The sequence below is a fragment of the Saccoglossus kowalevskii genome, chromosome 21 (genome assembly GCF_978046115.1).
Source record: "Saccoglossus kowalevskii chromosome 21, keSacKowa6.1, whole genome shotgun sequence".
Lineage (NCBI taxonomy): Eukaryota > Metazoa > Hemichordata > Enteropneusta > Harrimaniidae > Saccoglossus > Saccoglossus kowalevskii.
Window position 1 is genome coordinate 27653075 of NC_140661.1, and position 26212 is coordinate 27679286.

At 33.8% G+C, this 26212-nt stretch overlaps 1 protein-coding gene across 1 annotated transcript in view; it reads left to right on the forward strand.

Annotated features, from left to right (window-relative positions):
• Positions 1-1060: 1060 nt before the first annotated feature.
• Positions 1061-26212, forward strand: part of LOC102808122 (protein TANC2-like) — a 100675-nt gene continuing 75523 nt past the window's right edge. Inside the window, exon 1 of the mRNA XM_085495252.1 lies at positions 1061-1191. The gene's annotated coding sequence lies outside the window, so the exon portion shown is untranslated. The remainder of the gene's footprint in view (positions 1192-26212) is intronic.

The following is a 26212-nucleotide window of genomic DNA, read 5'->3' on the forward strand; positions in this document are numbered from 1 at the left end:
GGGGTACGCCCGTGACTGTAGCACGTTTTGCACGTTTGGTATTTCGAACACCGTTTCCAAGATATCAATGGTCACATTTGAGCATTTTCAACATTGTTTGTTGTTGTTTTTTTGAACAAAAAAATAAGTAAATTGAAAAAAAATCCTTGAAAATAGTAAAAATGGGAAATAATGGAATAATCACTTCTCCATTTTTATTGGTTGTTTTTCATTTTCGACTTGAGACAACAAGAAGTGTAAGTATACAGCTTCCTGTACCTAACATGTAATAATGTCACATACAAATGGTCAGTAGGGAACGTTGGTGAAATCAACAATTCATCTAATCATTTCTATACATTTCTCCGAAATATATAGTTTTTCCATTTTTTTTAAAAATTTTCTTCATCCTTGACACAGAATATAATAATCTGTTTCGGTTTTCAACAGCCGACTTCTCATGGAAGTGCTGCCCGCCAATTTCCTGAAAGTTTCACTTTATCCGTAACTAAGTCTCTTAGCAAATCGTTTTCGTGAATTTTTTGGACGTATTAATTAGGGCGAAATAATAATAATAACATTTTTGGAATTATTTTCACATGAATTCATATTAGAGCACTATTTCTAAAAAAATCTAAAAAACGCATTTCCCAATGATTCATGACGCCATAACTGCCTTTAATACTACTATGAAATTTGAGATATGGGGAGATTACTTTGTAACAACCAATGATAAACTGCTCAAAAGCCAAATTGATATTTTACTGTTTTTTGTGAGAAATATCTGTAATATGTTTTTCTTATCTTGATTTTGTGAACAACGATGTTAATCATAAATTCGCGTAAAAATTAAAATTCGATGACCTGGTTTAGGTTTAATAGCAGCTTTATTCTTTTGTAGAGTAGCATAAATGGGATCCCAAACTCGTTTGTATAGTAATCATATTTTATATTATCCCCACAATGGTGACCATTTTGGGACAAATTCAGAGGATACAAATTGCGTTGGATGAAGAGCGCCCTCTACCAAAGTTGTGTATAGACGCAATGACCCCAGTACGTCAGCATAAATTAACGATTTGACCTTGTTTGTAAACTGTTTGAAGTTCATTTGATTTGCTTGTCGGCAGTCGTTGGAATGTACAAGTTGTGAGGACTTTGTTGAGCATTTTCTTTACTCAAGAAAAAGATCGGTGTTAAGCTCAGCCTATGGTAAGATACACAATTGACTATCTTTCTAAATTCAGTCGATTTTCAAGCGATCCTGTTGAACGCATCAGAGAAACCGACTGATCGATCTTGATAAAGTGATCGACCTCCATTTGCCACACTGTTTGAATGAATTTCATTTTCTATCCGATCAAATTTTCAAATATTTGCCCTGTAAATCGGTGTGTTAGGTGTATACATGTGCGTAGTTCCCCCCGCAGTCTTAGTGTTTTACGCCGGGGTTTTACGTTGTCTTTCTCAACGTGGGGTTCGATCACCAGCGCAAGTCGTTGAAATGATTACCACTGAAAACTGGCGAATCGTTTTATTTTTGGGGACTGTAAAAGCGCTTCCTTTGATCACTAATAATATTATTTCCGTGAAACGTAATTATTGTCACGCAGGGCTTTGTTTACTCCCTGGATCGCCGATTAATGTCCTCGGATATTTTTGTGGTTGATCATCGTGGGAAAAGGTAAAAAACAGATCCGGTGATTGAGTCTGGAAGCTTACCCGCTCTTACTATCAGGTGTGAACAGCCTACCCCGGTACGATGAGCTCCGCACAATAGACGTGGAGGTGTGAATAATTGGCTTCGGCGCCTGGAGAGCCTGGGTGTCACGTATTACGTAACAGCTCATTCATTGCGGCAACATGGCCGTCCCCAGAGGCGAGGGTGGTTGTTTACCTTTCGTCTTATAAAGTTCGGAGATTTAGTACCGGAATTTAACCGCGTTTTGTTTTTGTCTTTTTTGACGGAAATTGTCGTAAAAATTCCTGGCATGTTAATGGTAACTCTGAACAGGGAGTGTTTTCCGTACTCAGTACCTGTGAGATCACAGGCAGCCAACGAATGCGGCTCTGTCAAAGTAAATACAACTGCAAATCATCAGTGACGATATTTTGCTCTAAAGATTTCTCTGGAAAGGGAAGTACTGTGATGACGAAGCTACATTACAGTGTGAAAATCGTAATCTTTCTTGCACTGATTTATGAAAACTTGAGATCCTGCTGTGATATTGTGACACCGTAAACCCTGATAATTTTTTTTTCTCATTTTAACTTGAAATATGGTTGAATAATATTATATTCTATGAAGTAATTATTATAATAATTTATATAATTTGATTTCACTTCTATTGTTATGGCCAAACAATATTTGTGGAATTCAATTAAATAGTCATCCATGGCTTTATCAGTCAAGCAAAAAGTTCTAATATTAAAATTTTACATATTTTCTTAGTATAAAGATCAAATATTGCAATGAGAAAAATTAAAAATACTGTAATTAAAATTTTGGAATTAAAATTGTGGAGCTGTTAGTGTTATAAGTTAGTGATTGTTTTGGAGCATTGCTCTGTATTAACACAATACCTAACATTTTTGTAACAAGACCAGAACAAGCACGGTTCATTTGTGACATGACACAACCCTACTCTTATCTGGGTATCAGCAAGTACAAGCAGCTGTTCTTTGTAGACAAACACCAGTAGTGTGCAATGTGAAATGTATGTGATAATATTCTCTTTAGTGTGTTGGTATGTTCCACTCCTAGTCGTCATGCTTCATGTACATCCCCCTCTCTCTGTCTGTGCATAAATATTCATTAGTCCAAAAAAAAAGAAAATGCATGATTCCTAAAACCCAACTTACCTTTTTTTTTGTGCCTGACCATGAACTTTTAGCCATATTTGAAAAGTCACAAAATTGTGCTAGCCTTTCAATGAGATTTCACTGAAATTGAAAACTTGGTAATATATACAGTTTTAAACATGATTGATGATGCCAAATTATTGCAAAAACAGTTCTATATGCAAGAAAAAAAAAATGAAATACAGACAGTCATAACCAAGAAAAACAAAAAAATCCCTACCTACCAACTCTATTTTTGCAAAGTATGTTATAAAAACCACATTATTTTTTTTATTAGGCCTTATTGTTCATTCTGACCTTTGACATTCAATCAATTGATTTAGTTTTTAAAAGGGGTGATGTTCTGGCATTAAATTTACTCACTGGATAATAATTATAATGAGAAACAAAATACATTTATATCCCATAATTTAGTGGATGTTGATGACGATTCACTATCAATATAAAAACTTTGATGAATCGTTATAGAAAACAACACATTCGCTATCTAACAATTCTGATAAATCTCTCTGACATTACCGGGTAGTTTATTTTCAATGAGACGTATCAAAAATGAAACCAAATTACCGATCTTCTTGATATGCAAATGTATCTGCTGCCTTATTCATGTGCTTTTTTTTTTCTCTTGTATAATTTTCCGAGAAATATGGAATATACTAAGATTTATGAGAGCATTCAGGGATATTTGTACAAGTCTGTTTGTTAAAACCGATAAAAGTTAAATATGGTCGGTAAAAGAGATAATCAATCATAGTATCCTATAAATGGCTTCTTTTTAAACTACACTGTGTATGCCTTTCCCTTTTATTGTAATAAAATATATAGCACAGTAGGTGTAGTTATAAAAACAGTCAGATAGAGAAAAGCTTACACCTTTCACTCTTGTATAAATTTATTTGTAAAAGTGTAAAATATTGACCTGTTTCTATGGCAATATTATATTGGCTGTTGCTCGTAGTCTGAATTGCTGTCAATATGCTGAGATTGGTTTCCTATATATGATTTAGGAGTCAGGCCGTGTTAGCTGTCGTTGATTAGAGACTAAGTAACTGTATTTGTCTGAATATCGGTTCTGTTTGATTCGTTGTTTCCTTGATCAGTTCTGAAAATTGGTCTTATTTAATTTTCTACACTAATATGAACATAATGAAAGATGTCTGTGCGTATAATGAAGCCTAACCTACTTGGCTCCATTCTCTCAATTGCATAAAAAGAACAAAATTTAAAAGTTCAACATCATTTCATTGACAGATTTGACTTGCGAGTCATCTTTCTCAGCTAGCAGTGCTGAAATTTATCGCTTAGCTGCAGTAGTGATGATGTTGTTGCTAGGATACAAGCATCACCAGATTTTTTCAGCTCTTCTCCATCTCTACAGCAAATAATCTGCTCGCACTGTTCTTGAGTGTTGGTAGCAAAGTATTATTGCAGATTTTAATTCGATACTTGTAATTCAGATTGCGTTGGTCGCGCTTCACTGGTATTTACATGGTAACTGTAATTGATTTATTTTTGTCATTCACATGTGTCGTTTTATTTTGCGTTTTTCTGGAGGTTCTTCATGAGAGATGTTTTCAATGTTTTTATTGAATAGATTTTGCTATTTCTTTTTCTTTTCCACGAATTTAGGCTAGAATTTAGAGTGCAAGTTTTTCGAAAATACATAAATTTCATGTGGACCAAATTTTACGTACCTGTATGTCACGATTGAATATTCTTTGTCTTGATAAATCTACAAATTATGTTGTGCATAAAATTATTAGTCATTGGTTAGGCAAGCATTTCCATGGTAACAAGTAATGCATTGTGGGTATTTCAGCATATGTGTTTCAAAGTTTGTTGTTGCCAGATGTTGAGGCATGATTATCTTTAGCTGCGAGTTATAATTATCGACACGACATCGTTACAAATGGGTGGCACCGCGACAGTCTGAGGTTTGTTTATTTATATTACACAAGTCTCTTCTAGTTATAGTTAGTTTATTAGGGTTGCATTAATTTATAAATAATATTTAAAACTTCACGATTGAACGTTTCGCATTTCAGACCATGGAGACTTTTATCGCTAGTGTTTCGTTTTTTTGTTCAAATTGAACCACCTGATAAAGAATTACATTACGTAACTTTGTGGTAGCCACTCACAGCTAGCAATGTAGAAGACCTACTCAAATGTGTTTGTAAATGGTGACGTCTCATGACTTTTCGTGGCCTATAGCAAGGCATGTTTATTCCAAGAGCCATATTAAATATTCCCCATTAATACAAGACATGGTTATGCATAAATCCAGATGATACTGCTTGACGAAGTGTTCAAAACGTCATAAAAAAGACGCTGCCGACAGTGCGCGTCGCCCAATTTTGTTGCTAGCTGTCAAACAACTTGTCAAGTCAAAACATCTACGTGCCAAAGTGAAAAGTGTCGCGCAAAAAATAAAAAGTTAACCCGCCAACTGTATTTTCTCTATTGTATCAACTTGCAAAAAGCTAACCATCGAATATGTAATAATAAAGCTTAGATCTGTATATGATTGGTTGTAACAGTTACTAGCATACATGATATGTACATAAATAAAAATTCATATTTATTGTATACTGGACGTTATGTAATTTATTTCAACAATAGACATATTTATATATTATTTATTTAAATGTATGTGCTACTAATAGGGCAAATACTGTAATTACCTTCTAAGTTTGACCTCAATATCTAGGCTGGGACCTTGATGGAGGCTTTGTTTTGACGAGAGAAAATAGTAGCCATGGTGAGGGCGTTTACCGTTTGTGTACAAGTCATTCCTCAAGGACCTGTATGCATTGTTTAGATATACTGGTATACTTGTATAAAAATGTCAAATGAAAGTTGAAAACCTCAGTTAGTTGTTTTCTATCGTATTGATGTGTTGCTTTAGAACGAATTCTGGTTTTTCTGTTGTGGGTAACAGTTTTAAGTATGTACTTAGCACACCAGACAAGCCTTCTTTTTAAGACATTGTGGTATTTACAGATGTAGAAATGTAAGAAAACACTCTACAAAAGTAGCGATCAGCGATTTGAGTAAGTGACAGCAGAGAATCTTAAGATCACTTGTCCCATTTCACGGTGACCTGTCATAACCCTTGAGTAAATCTCTCAAACGATCATAAGATGATGGTATAATCATTCTCTTTGATATTTTGTCAAAACGACTTCTAATGATTTGTGAAAAATTATGAATTGTTGACATGGCGAATCATTTTTCACCTTGAAGAAACTTCACACCCGTTTTAAGGTTCTGTCCGATTAATACTATTAATTTGCATGACATGGATGGTTAATAAAATTTACCAAAAAAAACAGTAAAATGCAATTATAATAAGTTATGTAACTTGTTTACCATGTTAACTCAACAGGGTTGGATTTGGTACTATACTTTGTTAACTCACCAGGGTCTGCTTTAGTATTGTAGTTAGCAACAAGGAATTTCTGTTGCAAGATGGATTTGAGTACAAAAGTAAAATATGTCATATTATTTATTTATATGGTTTCATCTCAAAAATGTCTAATATCAGACAATTTATTAATAATCTTGGGTTTTGGAACCAAATGAGGAACTAGCTTTATCACATCAATTCCTTTCAATTTTTCCTGTGCACTTTCAGAACTGTGTCATGGCTATTTTGATTCCTAATCGTGGAATGTTTGGTATGTGCCCCCACCTTCCCTGTTTACAATTGGTAGAAATAATTGATTCAGCTAAGCTGTTTCATTTTAGGCAAATTGTAACCCAAGTTATATTAGAGAATGGAGTGGGGTCTATTTATTGCTCACATGTTTGTCTTGTTTCACTTTGAAGGGCAGTGTTGGTTGAGATGATATTAGTCTCATATAGCAATATACATGTACTGTAAAACAAGTCTTTTTAGCTAGCACGTTATTTTAGCTAATCCGCAATTTCTCTATTTAAATTAAGATGTCGCTAATTAGAATATATATTAGAGTATATTTTCACGGTAAGATTATTGTCACTTTAGATAAATTAAGATTCAGTTAATTCATGCATTGAGTCATATTAGCTAAAATGGCATGTAGCTATTTCAAAGTGTTTTACAGTATATGCATGTGGGCCAAATTTGGTGTTTTGTTAACGAAAAATGTGAACACAATTGAAAGCACACGACCATGATGACCACACCCTTTAAAGGTAGTTTATGTAGTTATAATATTCTGCTATTGAGCAACTCTCAGTTTTTGAAATTTAATATCCACCGACTCCATTCTGATTTCCAGTATTAATAAAACATAAAGTAATTATTTTCTGCAAATTATTCAAATATGTTGCTTCACCAAAAATTCAATTCCATTTTGCCACAAAATTTAAACCCGCATAATTCCATCAAGACCTGTAGTCAATGTAAATTATGTTTCTTTTCTTTTCTTATCTTATGTTTTTTTTTTTTTTTAAATTATAGAAAAATTCACAAAAATGTCCCACTAAAATTTCTGCGGGAAAATTCACAGCATTTTAAAAGGTATAATATCTAAATATTAGAATCCCTGTGAATTGATGATTTTAGAATATATTATATGGACTATTAGAAATAATGGGTGATAAGAATCCCTTGGGTATATTGGATTTAATACATAATGTGGTGTTTTGTTGACATTTGGTTATGTGAGGTTTTAACCTCAACATTTTATTTTTACATTTAATCTGGTCTTCACTGAAAGTGATGCAAAGATGTCAGTTTAATATTCTTTCTTTCCTTGTTTCACTAAAGATAAATAAATAAATAAACGAGTGAATGAATGAAATAAAAAACAGCATGACCTACCGGGGGGGGGGGGGTACATGTAAGGGAACAACCATTTGATAATTGGGGGGGGATTATTAACCTAGGATGTCGAGTCTGTCAGATTCAACTGCCTAGAATGGATGCTAGTTGGCTAATTAGGTAGTAAATTTTATAGTCATCTTGTAAAACCGTAGTTCCATGCACAGATGTCCCACCCGTACCTGCGTCAATATGTCAAACCCTGTTACAATTTTTGACTCCCATGTGCGAAGCACAAAATGGGAGTCTTTGCAGTTAGTGTGTCTGTATGTGTGTGTGTATGTGTGTGTGTATGTGTGTATGTGTGTATGTGTGTATGTGTGTATGTGTGTATGTGTGTGTGTGTGTGTATGTGTGTCCGACTGTTCCACTGCTATCTCAAGAACCATGCATCGGTTTTTGATGAAACTTGGTGCATAGATGCTCCGGGCCAATGCGCAGATTTGATTAGGTTTTGGTAAAAATCCATGCTCATTAATTACCTAATTTGCATGATAATTAGCTAATTTTTAGCTGTTCTATGACTGTTCCACTGATATCTAAAGAACCACTCATTGGATTTTGATGAAACTTGGTACATAGATGCTCTGAACATATGCGCAGATTTGATTAATTTTTGGTAAAAATCCGTGCATATTAATTACCTAATTTGCATGATAATTAGCTATTTTTTAGTGGTTCCATGACTGTTCCACTGATATCTAAACAACCACTCATTGGATTTTGATGAAACTTGGTACATAGATGCTCTGAACTAATGCTAGGTTTTGATTAGTTTTTGGTAATAATCCGTGGACACTAATTACCTAATTTGCATAATGATTAGTCAATTTTCGGTTTTTCCACTGATATCTCAAGTACTAATCATCACATTTCAATGAAACTTGGTACATAGATGTCATACGACACTGCACAGACCTGATAGTTTTTATGGTAATATCAGTACATATTAATTACCTAATTTGCATAATTAATTAATTTTCAGCATTTGATATAAGTAGTTAGCATTACATTTCAATGAAACTTGGTACTTACATACTCAAGGACTATGCAGAGATTGATTGTTTTCGATAAATATTTGTGCATATTAATCACCTAATTTGCATAATTAGTTAATTTTCAGCTTTTCCACGGGTATCTCAAGTACTAATCATCGCATTTCAATGAAACTTGGTACATAGATCCTTTAGGACTATGCAGAGACCTGATTAGTTTTAGGGTAAATAATTGTGCATATTAATTACCTAATTTGCATAATTAATTTTCAGCTTTTCTACTGATATCTAAAGTACTAATCATCACATTTCAATGAATCTAGAATTATGCAGACCCAATTAGTTTCCGGTAAATATTTGTGCATATTAATCACCTAATTTGCATAATTAACCAACTTTCACACTGATATCTCAGGTACTATACATCACATATCAATGAATGTACATGGATGCTGTAGGACAATAGACAGACCTGAATAATTGCGGGTTAAAATCTGTACATATTAATTACCTAATTTGCATAATTAACCAATTTTAAGCTTTCACACTGATATCTAAAGTACCGTAAAAACTCCAAGATTTCGACCGGTTTTAAATAATTGGTGTTAGATATGTGACGTGTTTTTAGAGTCAAAATTAAGGTGCATTTTCGGACGGTCGAATTTTTCAGAATAGAAATCAGCAAATGAAAAAATGGGGATGATAGACAGTGTGCTTCATTAGTTTTTAAAAAATGCAATGTCCGTCAATTGACGTAAACTTCCTCATGTTTCACGGTAAAAGCAAAGGTCGTGGCCGAGTTGTAACTCAAAATCTAAACAAAGTCATCAATCAGTGAGTATTATGACAAGCAAAACAAAACATCAAGACGCGCAGAAGAGGTCAGCACAAAACTAATAGGTCAAAAGACAAAGCTGTCTCGCACTACCTAGAAAAACTTGCGAATGTTCGAAGTACAGGTACCCATTGGACAAAAGATACATGGAAGTTTAGCAAACGATCTCCCCGACCCAGTGCAATGTATCCGGTTAGAATCAAAGCTCACGTGTCCCTTATTTGAGGGACCAAATTCTGCCGTAAATTCGCCCTTGGATTAAAAAATAAAATGGGATTTAAGAAAATAAAATGGGACTTTTAAGGTGTATTTTGGCGTCATTTTTCGGACATTTCAATCAATCCTGCCGGCTAAAATAGAGTCTAAGTTTTACCGTAGTCATTGACGTTTGTCTATTCAAGAGTACACGTGTATGATTTTTATCGTGACTAGCGTGAGCGGGTAAGCTTCCTTTCGAGAATGAGCTGTTATCACTGTGAACAATGTTAAATTATTCTTCAGATGACCAGTTTATTTTTTAAAAACAACTAATTTTTTTATTTAAAAAAAATCATGCCGTTTTCGCATCAAAATCCAAGCCAAAACATCGTACTACAACACCAATCTCTTCCGCATTGCGTTCAATAACATTAACATATTTAAATAAGCTATGGTAATTTGAACACGTTGGCATCATCCAGCTTTTTGATTGGTTAATTAGCGATTTGACCTATTTGACCTAAGAGAACATGGCGGATATCCTACAGCATCAAACGTTTATACGAGACCGGAATCATTCGCTTACGATGAAACTAAGTTGACTTTTATTTGCATTTCATAACCATTCAACAAATTTATTTTGTGTACATTATTATAATCACCACTGAGTACAGTAATAATCAACAATTCAGAAACGCAGCATGCCGAGATTTTTGTGTTCGTTTTTATTTCAAACTTCGTTTATTTAGAATATATTTTCGTTACCAATAAAATAAAAATCTCTCAGTCAATCAGAAACCCGGATTCATGCCTTCGAGGAAGGTCCCGTTTGAACGCTCACATCGTTTTTTTTTTCGTTTGTGGGAAAACTAAAACTGGTCGTAATTTTCGAATAAGAATGAGTCGGCAATTTTTAGTGGAATCGAAAATTTGGAGGTAAATAAAACACCGAAACCCGGCAAATAAATAGGCGATCGAATTTTTAGAGGGGTCGAAATTTTGGAGTTTTCACGGTACTAATTATTCCATTTCAATGAAACTTAGTATAAAGATGCTCTAGGACAATGTACAAACCTAATTAGTTTGGGGTAAAAATCTGTTCATATTAATTCCCTAATAAGCATAATAATTCATAATTTTTTGGTTCTAATCACATTTCAATTAAACTTGGAGACATAGATTTTCTGTTACATTGCGCAGACCTCATTAGTTTTACACTCAAATCTGGTCATATTAATTTTCTGATTTGCATAATTAGTTTTCAGCTAAGTAATTTCGAATTATATTTAACGTGTCTCCAATACTCTCAGCACATGGGAGTTCTTTCTAAGCTTTCTTTGATTTAATCTTCATTTGGTTTAACCCTCAATTGAAATTAGCATAGCCATATGCTATGTGGAAAATTACAAAAAAACAAAACTTGACTGAGAAAATGGGGAGGGAAATAATTTAGTACGTCATTATTGGGGTGGGTTTGGTTGAATACAAGGAGGTTTCTAGCGGTTCTGTAGCCAACACAAATGCAAATATTTGTCATACTACTGTCAAATGACTACCCGGTAATTTTCACTGGGTTTAAATTTCACTCATTAAGCATTTCAGGTATATTCAGTGGGTTTTATTACATGTATTTAGATAATGTGTTCTATGCTTACATATTCACTGGGTTTTAATTTAGCGAATTTTCCAGTCAGGGAAATAAACAAAATTAAAACCCAATGAATAATTAACAGTATGGTACTCAGTTTTCTTATTTGTGACCTTGAAATGAACAGCTATATCACAAACAAAATTATTTAGCTTGACCTCCGATTTAATAAGATTGTCTAAATTGATATCTATTTTAATGTGATTGTGATACCATCTGTTATCAGGTTTAATCTCAGTCTGTATGCCAGACATCAATATGTCAAGAGGAATGGTGTTTTAGTATTTATTTTGAAGGGCATTCTTAGGATTGTTAGATATTATTATGGTAAGTACCCACATGTTCTGCTGAGTGAAGTTTATCAGTCAACTAGGGCGACCCTTTAAAAGCCATGCCCCATCCTGTCTAGTTTGCTGCTGAACATTTTGATTTCTTTGCTAATTTCTGGACCAAATAGAAATAATGATTTTGGAAAAAGTTGACTGTCATTCAAATAAAATGGTGCATAATTGCTGACTTTTGATAGTCTGTGTTTGTAAATGGGTAAAAGAATGGGGTGCAACAATTGGGAAAATATTTTCATTACTTTTTAGTAAAATAGTAAAAAAATCAGTCAGTTTTTTTACCAAAAGATTTAGTATATACATGTATTTTTATATTTATTTATTTATTTATTTATTTACATTTATGAATGCGTAGAACACGGTAACTGTGCGTAAACTGCGCTTCGACAATGACCTGTTAATACAAGTAAAATGCGGTAAATATTTCATGCCATATTCAGTTTACCTCTTAAAAATGGCTAGTTACTAGGTTTTTGTAAAAACCATGTCGTTTATTCGCTGAAATCAATTCCAACAGATCGTACTTCGACATCGATAATTCACTTCTGCATTGCGTTACCGGAGAATTGCGTCAGTACAACACAGCATTCTGATTGGTTAATAACCAACTTGACCCATGAGGTCAAAGGACGCTGCTGCAGGTCAAATCTGCAAGTGCATCATGGCGGAAAGTGATTTTCATCGAGAGTTTGCGTACGATCCAACACCTTCGTCAGTGGAGATAATATGACAATTTTGGCTTTGACTGTGTTCCAACAGACTCAAATGTTTTTAAATTCATAAATTCTGGTGGTACGTAATTAGTATTGTAATAAAATGTGCATATTTTTTGTGATCATTTCTGTTTCTTCATTGTGAAAATCAATGACGACGCAACTAATTTTGTAATTTGATTTTCCCCCAAAGATGTAATCTGTCACATGACGAATCAAATTTTTCATTTGTATTCTTTTTTGAGGGGGGTGCGCGGGTAAGCGCCCACCCCTAAAAAATCATGTTTTTCTTAGTTGAGGCCCCTGGGCACTAAGGCAGTCGAGTACGGTATAGTCATAATAGATGGAACTAATTTGCATTTAAGCACTGAGTCAAAATTGCCATTGAAAACTGTTGGCGTAGGATTAGCTGTCACTGGATTGTTGAATCACAACTTTTTTGAATCACTGGCATGATTTATGTTTTCATCATAGAGTAGCCACAGATGGTATTTATAGTCATAAAATTATTATTAGGAAATTGTTTTTGCATAAACAATAAGATGTTTGGTTGTGTGTAGTTAGATGGAGAATTAAAGACCAGTTTCCCATGCTTGTCAGAATTACTTCAACTGTCAAATTCATAAGAAGGTACATGTGTGAGAGAAGACATTGTGATAACAGTGATAGCCGAGAGACAGCGTGAGAACACAAATGATAGCATTTCATTTTGTTCTTGATGAATGGCTATAATAACTTTGCATGGAGACAAAGCCATACAAATTTGACTGTTTCGTTTAAATTTATACATTCAATGTCATCACTGATACACTTTTTGTATATTGTGAGTTCAAATTGTATATAGGTTTAGGGGTTAAAGTGGTACGTCATGCTCAATATGTCATATGTTCAATATGCCATGTCATGCTCAATATGTCATATGTTCAATATGCCATGTCATGCTCAATATGTCATGTCATGTTCAATATGCCATGTCATGTTCAATATGTCATGTCATGTTCAATATGTCATGTCATGTTCAATATGTCATGTCATGTTCAATGTGTCATGTCATGCACAATATGTCATGTCATGCTCAATATGTCATGTCATGCTCAATATGTCATGTCATGCTCAATATGTCATGTTATGTTCGATATGTCATGTCATGCTCAATATGTCATGTCATGTTCAATATGTCATGTCATGTTTTATGTCATGCCATGTCATGCTCAATATGTCATGTCATGCTCAATATGTCATGTCATGTTCAATATGTCATGTCATGTCATGTTCAATATGTCCGCATATCAGTACCAGTCGGTGGTATTAGGAAAGTAACTGTATATCTATTCAATTTCTTCTGGCGAGGGAAAAGGCACCATATTAAAAATAACACCATGCTTGGTGATTTTTCACAAGGTGGTGTGAACAGCATAGATCTTTCACTGATGAATAAAGCCCTAAAATTATCGTGGATAAATAGAATATTAAAATCACAAGCACCATGTTCTCATTTTCCAAACTACTATTTCAATAAATTAGGAGGACTGGATTTGCTCATTAATTGTAATTATTCGATTGCTTCACCAGTCATTAATAAAAACATTTTTTGTTACAAGATTGATTTCCGAAAATCTCAAATGCGTAGAGAACCTAATTCAGGTGTGCGCATTATATGGAACAATAAAGATGTGCTTATTGGTCGAAAATTTGTGTTTTATTGCAACTGGTTAAACCCTGGGGTGAAGTACATAGGTGATCTAACAAATAGGTTAAATATAAAATACTACATCGTATTCTTGCCATAAATGCTTTCCTACACAGAAACAAAAAAATTAGTCATGACAAATGTAATAACTGTGTGCAAAAAGAAGTTTTGGAAGACATGTTGTGGGAATTTGAGGACAGTAAGAAGTTCTGGCGTAGCTTTAAACAATTCTAGACAAATATTGCTTCCGAAAACATTAGCATTAATATGAAGTATATTGTTGAGCCTTGTGGAAGCACTTAATGTTACTTTCAATTATTCATTGAAAAAGTGAAACAAACTATTCATCTGGAAGAAAACATTGCTAAACAAAACAATAAATGCAATTTTTTTTTGGGGGGGGGAATTATAAAATACTTTGAAACTCTATAATTTGTTAATGCATTTTTTCCTTTTAAATATCAAAATAATGTGCCATTTTTTACCTTGTCCATGTCGCTGTCCGTCTCAGTCCAGGTCCTTGTCTGTGTCTGTCTCTGTCTGGTGTCCTAGTGTGTGATTATTATTATTGCAATGACTTCATTTGCATATGATTTGCTAGTGGCTGTTTTGAATGATAATTAAGCCTGTTGTATATCTGCATATTTTTTCAATATCAATAATTACAATATAAACATTTATGAATGAATTAGTAATTATTTTGATTACTCATTTGCATATGATTTGCTAGTGGCTGTTTTGAATGATAATTAAGCCTGTTGTATATCAACATAATTTTTCAATATCAATAACTACCATATAAACTTTTACAAAATAAAAAAACAAACAAAAAAACGATGTTATTTTAAATTGAACACAATAAAAGCAACATTGGAACCCATGATTACATGACCTGGGTAGTCTGAATGTGGGGAGGGGGCAAGAATTATAGAGAGGGAACAACTAGAAGTCAGAGGGGTCAACCAGAGGTCAACTTGAGGTCAAATATTGTCCATGTAGTGTGAAAAAGAAATGCCTGTGAAATTAAAAGTAAAATCTCAACAACTGCTGTTTTCATTAAAAACGGATGATCCTCAGGCTCGAACTGATTAAACATCTAAATCAGAAAGGGGAACAGGCTTAAAGGGTGACAGATGGTCAAATACAAGTGTATTAATTTGACTTTACTCTCATATAATAGTTTGTAGTTGATTTCATATAACATGTATGTGTACCCATTGTCAAAGTGTTAACATATCCGTACATTGTCTGATTTGTTTGACTGACTGTTAACAATTCTAATTATGTAATTTCTAGTATTAGTAGAGCTATGACATCATAGATATGTAAGAATGGGCTTGGGAAACATACTTTTGAGACAACAATTTCTAAAGTAAAATTATTTAAATTTCAAAGAAAAAACTTCATTAAAATCTATGCTGTAGTCCTACGTTCGTACTTACTTTTTATGAAGATTAAATAGTGCAAACAAAAAAAACGTTCATGTTTTCCAATTTATTCCCATGAGCTGTATTGTCAAACTTGGTCAAGTATGAATGTCAAATTGTTTTGACTGATTGAAATGATAGCAACCTTGATTTATGGTAAGTCGTAATTCAAGTTCAATATGACCTCAAACGGATGTAGTCAGTTACATTGAATTAAATTACTCCAGTCAGTTCTTGTAATATCTTACAAAATTAAAATTTAGAATATCGCTAGGTAGTGAAAATAGCAAAATTTAAAAGCACTCAAAATTATTGATGTTTTGTTCGGTGAAAGGTACCAGCAAATAATGACATAGGGCAAATAATAAAACAAAGAAACCCGAACTTGTTTTCCTGGAAACAATGCCTTGGGGCCATATTGAATAGGTGATTTTCTGTTCAACTTTGAGATCTTGCGAGATGCATGAAAGACGCACGTCGAACGTCTGCGGCAAAAATCAAACGATTTGATTTTGAACTCAAATTTCTTTATTTCATAACTCACATCGACCGGCCGATTTTTGACAGAGGAATATTGCTTCCGAATACCCTCACTTAATCGAAATTGTCTATCATCAAATGTGTACAGCACATCATTAAGCATGGAAATGCCGTTCAAAATATTTTTGTGTTTGTCGAATCCCTCGTGATGTTTGACGCCACTACGACGCTATGACCTTTGTTTGTCCTGTTTTTACGTTCGATTTCACGCATAACGCGTGATTCTAGCAGTGAACGGAAAATGGTATATTGAACATACATACAATTAAGGTCCGCAATCCAAAACATAGTTGTTTTTTTCGGTCTTTCAAATAAGCAGTCAAACATGGCAATCTCCCGAAACCACAAAAAACAGTATAACATTTGAACAGAAAAACAACAATAAAACTAAAAAAACATCTAAATATAAATAACATCTAAATATAAATAACATTTGAAAGGGCAGCAGTGGGTACATCTACATAGCAGACTCTAAGTACAATTTCTATTAGTATCAAAAATGTATAGCTTTATTTTTCTTTTTCTTCCTGACCTCCCTCTATTTCAATGGTTGAATCCTATCTACAAAGTGACTCATGTTAGGTGCCAAGATAGTAACCATCATTTTTTAACTCATTCCATCAGAGAATACTAAAAATCACTTTTGATTTACTGTGGCAGTTATTTTTTCCAAATATCACGAATAAGATGCAGTCCAGGTGAATAGTCTCCATGGCGACATCAGATCAATAATTGTATTAAAAAAAGAAAAGTCATGTATTATTGTTTGTTTGTTTGTTATTTGGTTTATTTTACCTTCTCCTCAAATGATATATCATGTATTATGATGAATGCCAGTTTTATTGAAATCAATTGGCAATTGTTTTATCAACTAATTATTGTAAATTATATTTTATTTATTGTTATGTTAATGAACCATGATTGCTTTTTATTTTAATGAGATTTATTTGTTTTCTTAAATGACCACTCACTTGCTCTAGTATTCAGCTTTAATGTTAATAAGTCAGCAACCAAATTTCTAATTAATTAATATTTTTTTTAGTATGTCGTAATGTAAAGCTGGGGAATGATAATCATCATGTGAAAAAAGTTAATCCATCGGTGTCTGGATGCAATAACGGAAACTTGTCACTACATAATTTTTCAATAACTTTGTCATTGTGCCATACACTCTGTTTAAAATTGACAAACGATGTTGTGTATATAACCAATTTTTTTGATATATTCGTCAGGAGTCATTTGTACAATTTCTATAATTTCAATGAATCATGGTAAAAAATAAAAGATATACATCAAAATAATTGAACTGTGGATGATTTATGTAGCGTTCAATAATGGAATGTCATATTTACTTACATAATTACTTTATGGTATATTTTCTCCCCAAATTAACTTTTTTGGTCATGCTTGTTGCGTTTGCTACTTAATGTAACTGTAATAAATGTTACCAATAACTAGTTATTTCAGAAACTAATACTAAATTAGAAATGTACATTTTTAGGTAAAAAAATAGTTGATAATACTAATACTGTATTTGCTCTATTACCGGTAATAGCTTTTACACTGTAGACTAATATAAATGACACAATTTTTGGTTTATATGTGTATCTTTTCTATAAATCACATCCTTTAGTGACGAAACGCTTTAATGACGTAAATGGGTGACATAAAGGCCGTTCAAATCATCGATATAGTTTTCAGCTGCAGTCGTCCATCAATATAGATTATGTTTTCAAGAGATTTCATTTTAGATGACTAACGACTACAAAATGCCTTCACCCATGTACATCTTTTTAACATCACAGAAGCGCTCCATCACTAGACAGTGTGACACAAACACTGACTTATATGACTCGTGTATTCGAGATATGGCTCTGACACGCGCAAATATGGTATTAATGGTCGTGTTTACAATTAATGCAATGTTTGGTTAATTCTGCTTCTAAAAATGTGTCAAATATTGCACCTAAAATGATCATGTTCAAATGGTTACTAATCTTCGAAGAGCTAACTTGAGGGATTTAGAGAACATAAATGACTATAGATTTTTGATAAACGACTAAGCATTGGAATTAAATTCAGAAAAAAATGTTTATATCTCAATAGCTCAGTGTGAGATGTTTTAAAAAATTTTTTTCTAATTTATGTGTGGCATTTTGTTCATTCATGCTGGTAATAAACATTTCAATTTGGGTGAATATTTACACTTATTGGGAATAAGATGAAGGGATTTACAAATAATTGGCATGGAGCATTGCTACTCTCTTCCTTTACAGACTGTCACAAATGAATGTGGAGGCTGTAAATTGGCTGACTCTTCACACATATCCTAAATGAAGAAAGTAAATCCCTTGAAAATCATGCATTTGCATCCAACTGTTTAGGTATTTTTAATTTATATTTTTACAATCGTTAAGAATTATTTTCATGCGCTAGTCAAAATTAATTAAATACCAAATTGTGTGTTTATATACTATTTTTAAGTTCATAGTTCAAAGTGGAAAGTTTTAGATTATAGATGTATAAAATTAAAAAAAATCTAAAATCTTTGTTTTGATTAATATTTGTCTTATCTTAATAATTATTCATTTGATTGACGCAAGATTTGTCTACTGCTTTTTTTTAATATTCAAATTTTTAATTTTTTTCTTTGAATGAAGAAAATAAGAAATAATAATTTATTTTTAAATGCAAGGGTCAAGTCTTGTGTTCGTAAGATGAATACTTATGAGTCACTATATGCCCTTAGAGAGTATGTCTCCTGTAAGCCCCATCACACACAACTCTCACGTATGTCGTTGGCAGTAAAATAACATGTCATGCATTTACATGGTAAAAAACATTGAGTAGAATTCATTTGCATTCGGTTCTTACGCTACCAACTAGGTGCATTAGTGATTGTAACGGGTTTCGTCCCAGCTGTATCATTCAATGTGTGTCTCTGATGTAATCGACGGAGTTTGACAAGAACTGGCTAAGACATGTGTTGTGTCTGGTCCAACCTGCTCCTTTCCGTTGAGTACGTTGCGGCACCGCTCGTTCGGGATATCTTAAGATGTTGACGTGTAATGATATTTAATATAATGGCTACGTATCTGATCAACCCCTGTTACGATTGCTTCGCTAGTGTTGGCAGCGATGGTGAGTCATATTTCTTTGCCACTTTATTTTCCCAGTGAAACTGATGTTTAGAGCGTAAAATGTCCTTAATACAATTACAAGTGCACTGAGCAGCAACGATTAATAGCTGTTAAGAACCTGTATTGTACCATTCCATTTCTCAACAATTATCTATTCCCTATTTTTTCATAATAATTTTCTCAAAACCAAATAATTACCCACAAACTATGACAGCAAATTATAGAATTAATGGGAATTATGTTACACATTAACTTCCTGAATGCCACAATTTTGACATTTTTTTTGTATTTTTCTATAATTTTTTAGCTAATTTTGGACAGAATGAACATAACTTTTCATTGTTGCAAAAACTCTTTGTAAAGGTACTTATGTAATAAAAGTGGAATCTAATGATCAATAGATGTGATTGTGTGATTGTAATTCGGTAAAAACTGAAGCATTTATTTGATACAAAATATGGAAAAGTTGCAGCAGGTGTGTCGTTACTGTTGGATTGTGTTTTTATGATGAATCAGTAGTTCAACCAAATAGCTCAGATCTATTGATGGATGTGTCCACTCAAGCTAATGTATGTGTATATATGCACGGAATACAGATGTCTACGTTAACGATAACAAAGGCAGATAATGATAAGGGCTGGCCTTGTCAAATATCATAGCAAGATCTTATTGAAATCACGCGATATTAACCTTCACTGTGACATCACATGATGATTTTTTCAATTAAAAAAATAGCAAGTAAATTGGAAGTACATGTGTGTGTGTAATGAATATTCAAATACAATATGTAATTATATCATAAAACATTTTACTAGAAATGTCTTGTGTCATCACTACGGAATTTACGATAATGTAGAACTATTCTTTCACAATTGGTATAAACAGTATCAAGCATAATGCTACATGTTCTGTTAAAATTGACTGAATTTTTCAAAAAAATTAGAAAAATGTTAAGTAACTGCCGCTGACACTCTGTGTTGTACGACCCCTTAGAAATATCTACTGCTACAAAATGTCAGGATTCTCTTTTACAAAATTTGTGGAAATTTATTTGCCACTTCCCAGTAAATCAAAGCGGCTCACTACATGAACTATGAAATTACTGGAAATTATGTCAAGTAGGTGTTACGTGGAACTTGACGCATTGATAGCTCTTAATATCCATCAGACATGGCTTGAAAGTCAGTTTCATAATTGTATGCAGCCCCTATGTAGATTAATTAATAGACCAATCTGTACACGGTTGGTCTATTCACTCCACATTTTCGTCTGTCTGCTATGGCCCAGGGTTATGTATCTATCAGCAGGTGTATGCATCAGAACGACGCCGTACGCCGTACACGTACTCACAACTCTTCAAATAATTTATTTTACGAATAAAAATCGCAAATGCAAATATTGAATCTAGTACGCACACCCTGCACCTGTACATAAAGATAAAATCTTGTATTTCTTGCTGATTGCCCGAACTGACATTCACACCATTCAAGTTGTAATGTATGACCTCACAAACATATCAGATCGTTATGTCGGCTTTGTAAAAGAGCGATTACATTTAGGGGTCGTGACCCTACTATCTGATCTGAAAAATGTCTGAGTATCGGTATTCAAAATTCAGTGATCAAGTGAGTGGAAAGAAAATATTGGCTTCCTGATGTGACAAACAAAACGACAAACATCATTAATTCTAAGCTGAATTTGTCTCCTTTATCACATACTTCAGTGTTATTGTTTTAGTTTAGTTTTTATGTTCAGATCAAATTTCATTTCAATGTCGCTATGGTTACTTTATTGTGCCTCATTATACGAAATATTTCCTGCCGATTTTTGGTGCGTTATTTTGCCTTTTTTTCTCGGCAGTCGACTTAGTCATATTACTGATTATCCATCAGTGTCTGTTGGCGTCAACTTTACATTTTCAATTTATTCTTGAAAAAGATATGTCAGTGTACAAAATGGAGTGAAAAAAAGTATGTTTTGTCAGTTTTAGATAATTTTATCATCGTTTCCTATGACATCTACATGTCTCAATATATCGTAATATATGAAGCCAGGGTTGCAGCAGCTGATAGGACAGAATGAATGGAGGGGTTTAGTGGAGGCTCTATGTGCCACTTGGCATCTGGAGGATAGAAATCGTAATTGTGGACGATGACACAGGGTGAAAAATGATATATACATGTAGTGTTTACAAGGTTCAACTCTAGATGTATTTTTTGAAAGTTTTGACTTTAGTTTCTGAAATGCGTTTCGAATATCCAACTGTAATTTAATGCAAACACATGGAATGGCTTTTTCTGTCAGTATGCTTTTAACTTTTCATATGTGGATTTCCCTGTAGATTGGGTTTAGTTCACCCCATAGCCTTCAATAGAATTGCATCACTCATAAACCATGCACGTATTGCACTATTGCACGTAGAGGTTGTGGGGTTAATAGTAAAACCGCTACAAAGGACGTTGAGCTAGTCACTGTATTGTAATGTTGGTGATTTTGTTTCCTGCAAAGTCTGAGTTTTTCTCTCTGTGACAGCACTTTAGTTTCTTAGTACAATTCCATCATTTCAGTAAAGTACTCCCTAATCTCGTTTTCGCCCTACTTTCTCGGTGACATCAATGTTGGATTTTAATCTTACACAAATATATTTCCTTCAAACATTAGTCTGTAGAATTGTCTCTGCTTTTCTCGACTTCTATTATAAAAACCATTAGAAAAGAAATGCTTAAAAATGAGTTTGGAAAAGAAACGGAAATACTACTGAGATGGGATTCTATTTTGCCACCATTGTACGTTTCTAAACCTTCAGTAACATAATAGTGTTGATTGTTCTATTGAAAGGATATCATTGTACAAGATCAACATTTGCTGTATATTACTGTAAACTTTAATTTATTAAAAGTTATATATTTGTGAGTCATGGCAAAAAAAATCCAATTTAATGAAAAATCTAAATAAAAGCTTAAAGCACAGTGGTCGTCGCGCAGCAAATGTTCGAATTTCATGTAAATAAACAATGTATTTTACACGCGTTGTATACGTCGCTATGAGTCCCATATCGAACAGGACGCGACACGACGACTGCCGCCCTTTAAGGTAAAGGGAATTTTAAAATACAAAAACAAATTTAATATTTTTATTTTTCATTCAAATTCTAAAGTAATTTTCATATAAAATAACTGATATGGGTAGAATGGAGAAAACATTTTTAGTGAAAGTTTCTGTTGTCACACTTAAGATCTGTACACAAACATAAGATTGCTAACTGCTAATATGAATTACTAATGATAAGTTGACTTAATGATAATATTGTTGATTCAATATATTTCCTAGTCTCATTGGGTTATAACTAAATTATCAGAAATGATGTCTATTTTAATGATCGTAAAATTTGCTGAAATTGGTCTCTTGTGAATGGGGAGCATATTACAGCGTGTTTCAGAAAAAAGGTGAAAGTGACAATATTGAAAAAAATTGTCTGTGACTGGTCTCACACAAACAGTAACGGCTACTGTAAACATTCATACTATAATGGCTACTGTGAACATTCAAACAATAACGACAACTGTAAACATTCATACAATAACGGCTACTGTTAACATTCATACTATAATGGCTACTGTGAACATTCAAACAATAACGACAACTGTCAACATTCATACAATAATGGCTATTGTTAACATTCATACAATAACAGCTACTGTGAACATTCATACAATAATGGCTATTGTGAACATTCATACAATAATGGCTACTGTGAACACTCATACAATAATGGCTACTGTGAACATTCATACAATAATGGCTACTGTGAACATTCATACAATAACGGCTACTGACTATTCATACAATAACGGCTACTGTGAACACTCATACAATAATGGCTACTGTGAACACTCATACAATAATGGCTACTCAAAACATTCATACAATAACGACTACTGTGAACATTCATACAATAACGGCTACTGTGACCATTCATACAATAACGGCTACTGTGACATTCATACAATAACGGCTACTGTGACCATTCATACAATAACGGCTACTGTGACCATTCATACAATAATGGCTACTGTGAACACTCATACAATAATGGCAACTGTGAACATTCATACAATAACGGCTACTGTGAACATTCATACAATAACGGCTACTGTGAACATTCATGCAATAACGGCTACTGTGTACACTCATACAATAATGGCTACTGTGAACATTCATACAATAACGGCTACTGTGAACATTCATACAATAACGGCTACTGTGAACACTCATACAATAATGGCTACTGTGACCATTCATACAATAACGGCTACTGTGACCATTCATACAATAACGGCTACTGTGACCATTCATACAATAACGGCTACTGTGAACATTCATACAATAATGGCTACTGTGAACACTCATACAATAATGGCTATTGTGAACATTCATACAATAATGGCTACTGTGAACACTCATACAATAATGGCTACTGTGAACACTCATACAATAATGGCTACTGTGAACATTCATACAATAATGGCTACTGTGAACATTCATACAATAACGGCTACTGTGAACATTCATACAATAACGGCTACTGTGAACATTCATACAATAACGGCTACTGTGAACATTCATACAATAACGGCTACTGTGAACATTCATACAATAACGGCTACTGTGAACACTCATACAATAACGGCTACTGTGACCATTCATGCAATAACGGCTACTGTGACCATTCATACAATAATGGCTACTGTGAATATTCATACAATAACGGCTACTGTGAATATTCATACAATAACGGCTACTGTGAACATTCATACAATAACGGCTACTGTGAACACTCATACAATAACGGCTACTGTGAACATTCATACAATAACGGCTACTGTGAACATTCATACAATAACTGCTACTGTGACCATTCATACAATAACGGCTACTGTGACCATTCATACAATAACGGCTACTGTGAACATTCATACAATAACGGCTACTGTGAACATTCATACAATAACGGCTACTGTGAACACTCATACAATAACGGCTACTGTGACCATTCATACAATAACGGCTACTGTGACCATTCATACAATAACGGCTACTGTGAACATTCATACAATAATGGCTACTGTGAACACTCATACAATAACGACTACTGTGACCATTCATACAATAACGGCTACTGTGACCATTCATACAATAACGGCTACTGTGAACATTCATACAATAACGGCTACTGTGAACACTCGTACAATAATGGCTACTGTGAACATTCATACAATAACGGCTACTGTGAACATTCATACAATAATGGCTACTGTGAACATTCATACAATAACGGCTACTGTGAACATTCATACAATAACGGCTACTGTGAACACTCATACAATAACAGCTACTGTGACCATTCATACAATAACGGCTACTGTCAACATTCCTACATCCATACAATAACGCCTATTGTGACCATTCATACAATAACGGCTACTGTTACCATTCATACAATAACGGCTACTGTGACCATTCATACAATAACGGCTACTGTGAACACTCATACAATAACGGCTACTGTGACCATTCATACAATAATGGCTACTGTGAACATTCATACAATAACGGCTACTGTGACCATTCATACAATAACGGCTACTGTGAACACTCATACAATAACGGCTACTGTGAACATTCATACAATAACGACTACTGTGACTATTCATACAATAATGGCTACTGTCAACATTCATACATTCATACAATAACGGCTACTGTGAACATTCATACAATAATGGCTACTGTGAACATTCATACAATAACGGCTACTGTGAACATTCATACAATAACGGCTACTGTGAACACTCATACAATAACGGCTACTGTGACCATTCATACAATAACGGCTACTGTCAACATTCCTACATCCATACAATAACGCCTATTGTGACCATTCATACAATAACGGCTACTGTTACCATTCATACAATAACGGCTACTGTGACCATTCATACAAAAACGGCTACTGTGAACACTCATACAATAACGGCTACTGTGACCATTCATACAATAACTGCTACTGTGACCATTCATACAATAACGGCTACTGTGACCATTCATACAATAACGGCTACTGTGAACATTCATACAATAACGGCTACTGTGAACACTCATACAATAACGGCTACTGTGACCATTCATGCAATAACGGCTACTGTGACCATTCATACAATAATGGCTACTGTGAATATTCATACAATAACGGCTACTGTGAATATTCATACAATAACGGCTACTGTGAATATTCATACAATAACGGCTACTGTGAACATTCATACAATAACGGCTACTGTGAACACTCATACAATAACGGCTACTGTGAACATTCATACAATAACGGCTACTGTGAACATTCATACAATAACTGCTACTGTGACCATTCATACAATAACGGCTACTGTGACCATTCATACAATAACGGCTACTGTGAACATTCATACAATAACGGCTACTGTGAACATTCATACAATAACGGCTACTGTGAACACTCATACAATAACGGCTACTGTGACCATTCATACAATAACGGCTACTGTGACCATTCATACAATAACGGCTACTGTGAACATTCATACAATAATGGCTACTGTGAACACTCATACAATAATGGCTATTGTGAACATTCATACAATAATGGCTACTGTGAACACTCATACAATAATGGCTACTGTGAACATTCATACAATAATGGCTACTGTGAACATTCATACAATAATGGCTACTGTGAACATTCATACAATAACGGCTACTGTGAACATTCATACAATAACGGCTACTGTGAACATTCATACAATAACGGCTACTGTGAACATTCATACAATAACGGCTACTGTGAACATTCATACAATAACGGCTACTGTGAACACTCATACAATAACGGCTACTGTGACCATTCATGCAATAACGGCTACTGTGACCATTCATACAATAATGGCTACTGTGAATATTCATACAATAACGGCTACTGTGAATATTCATACAAT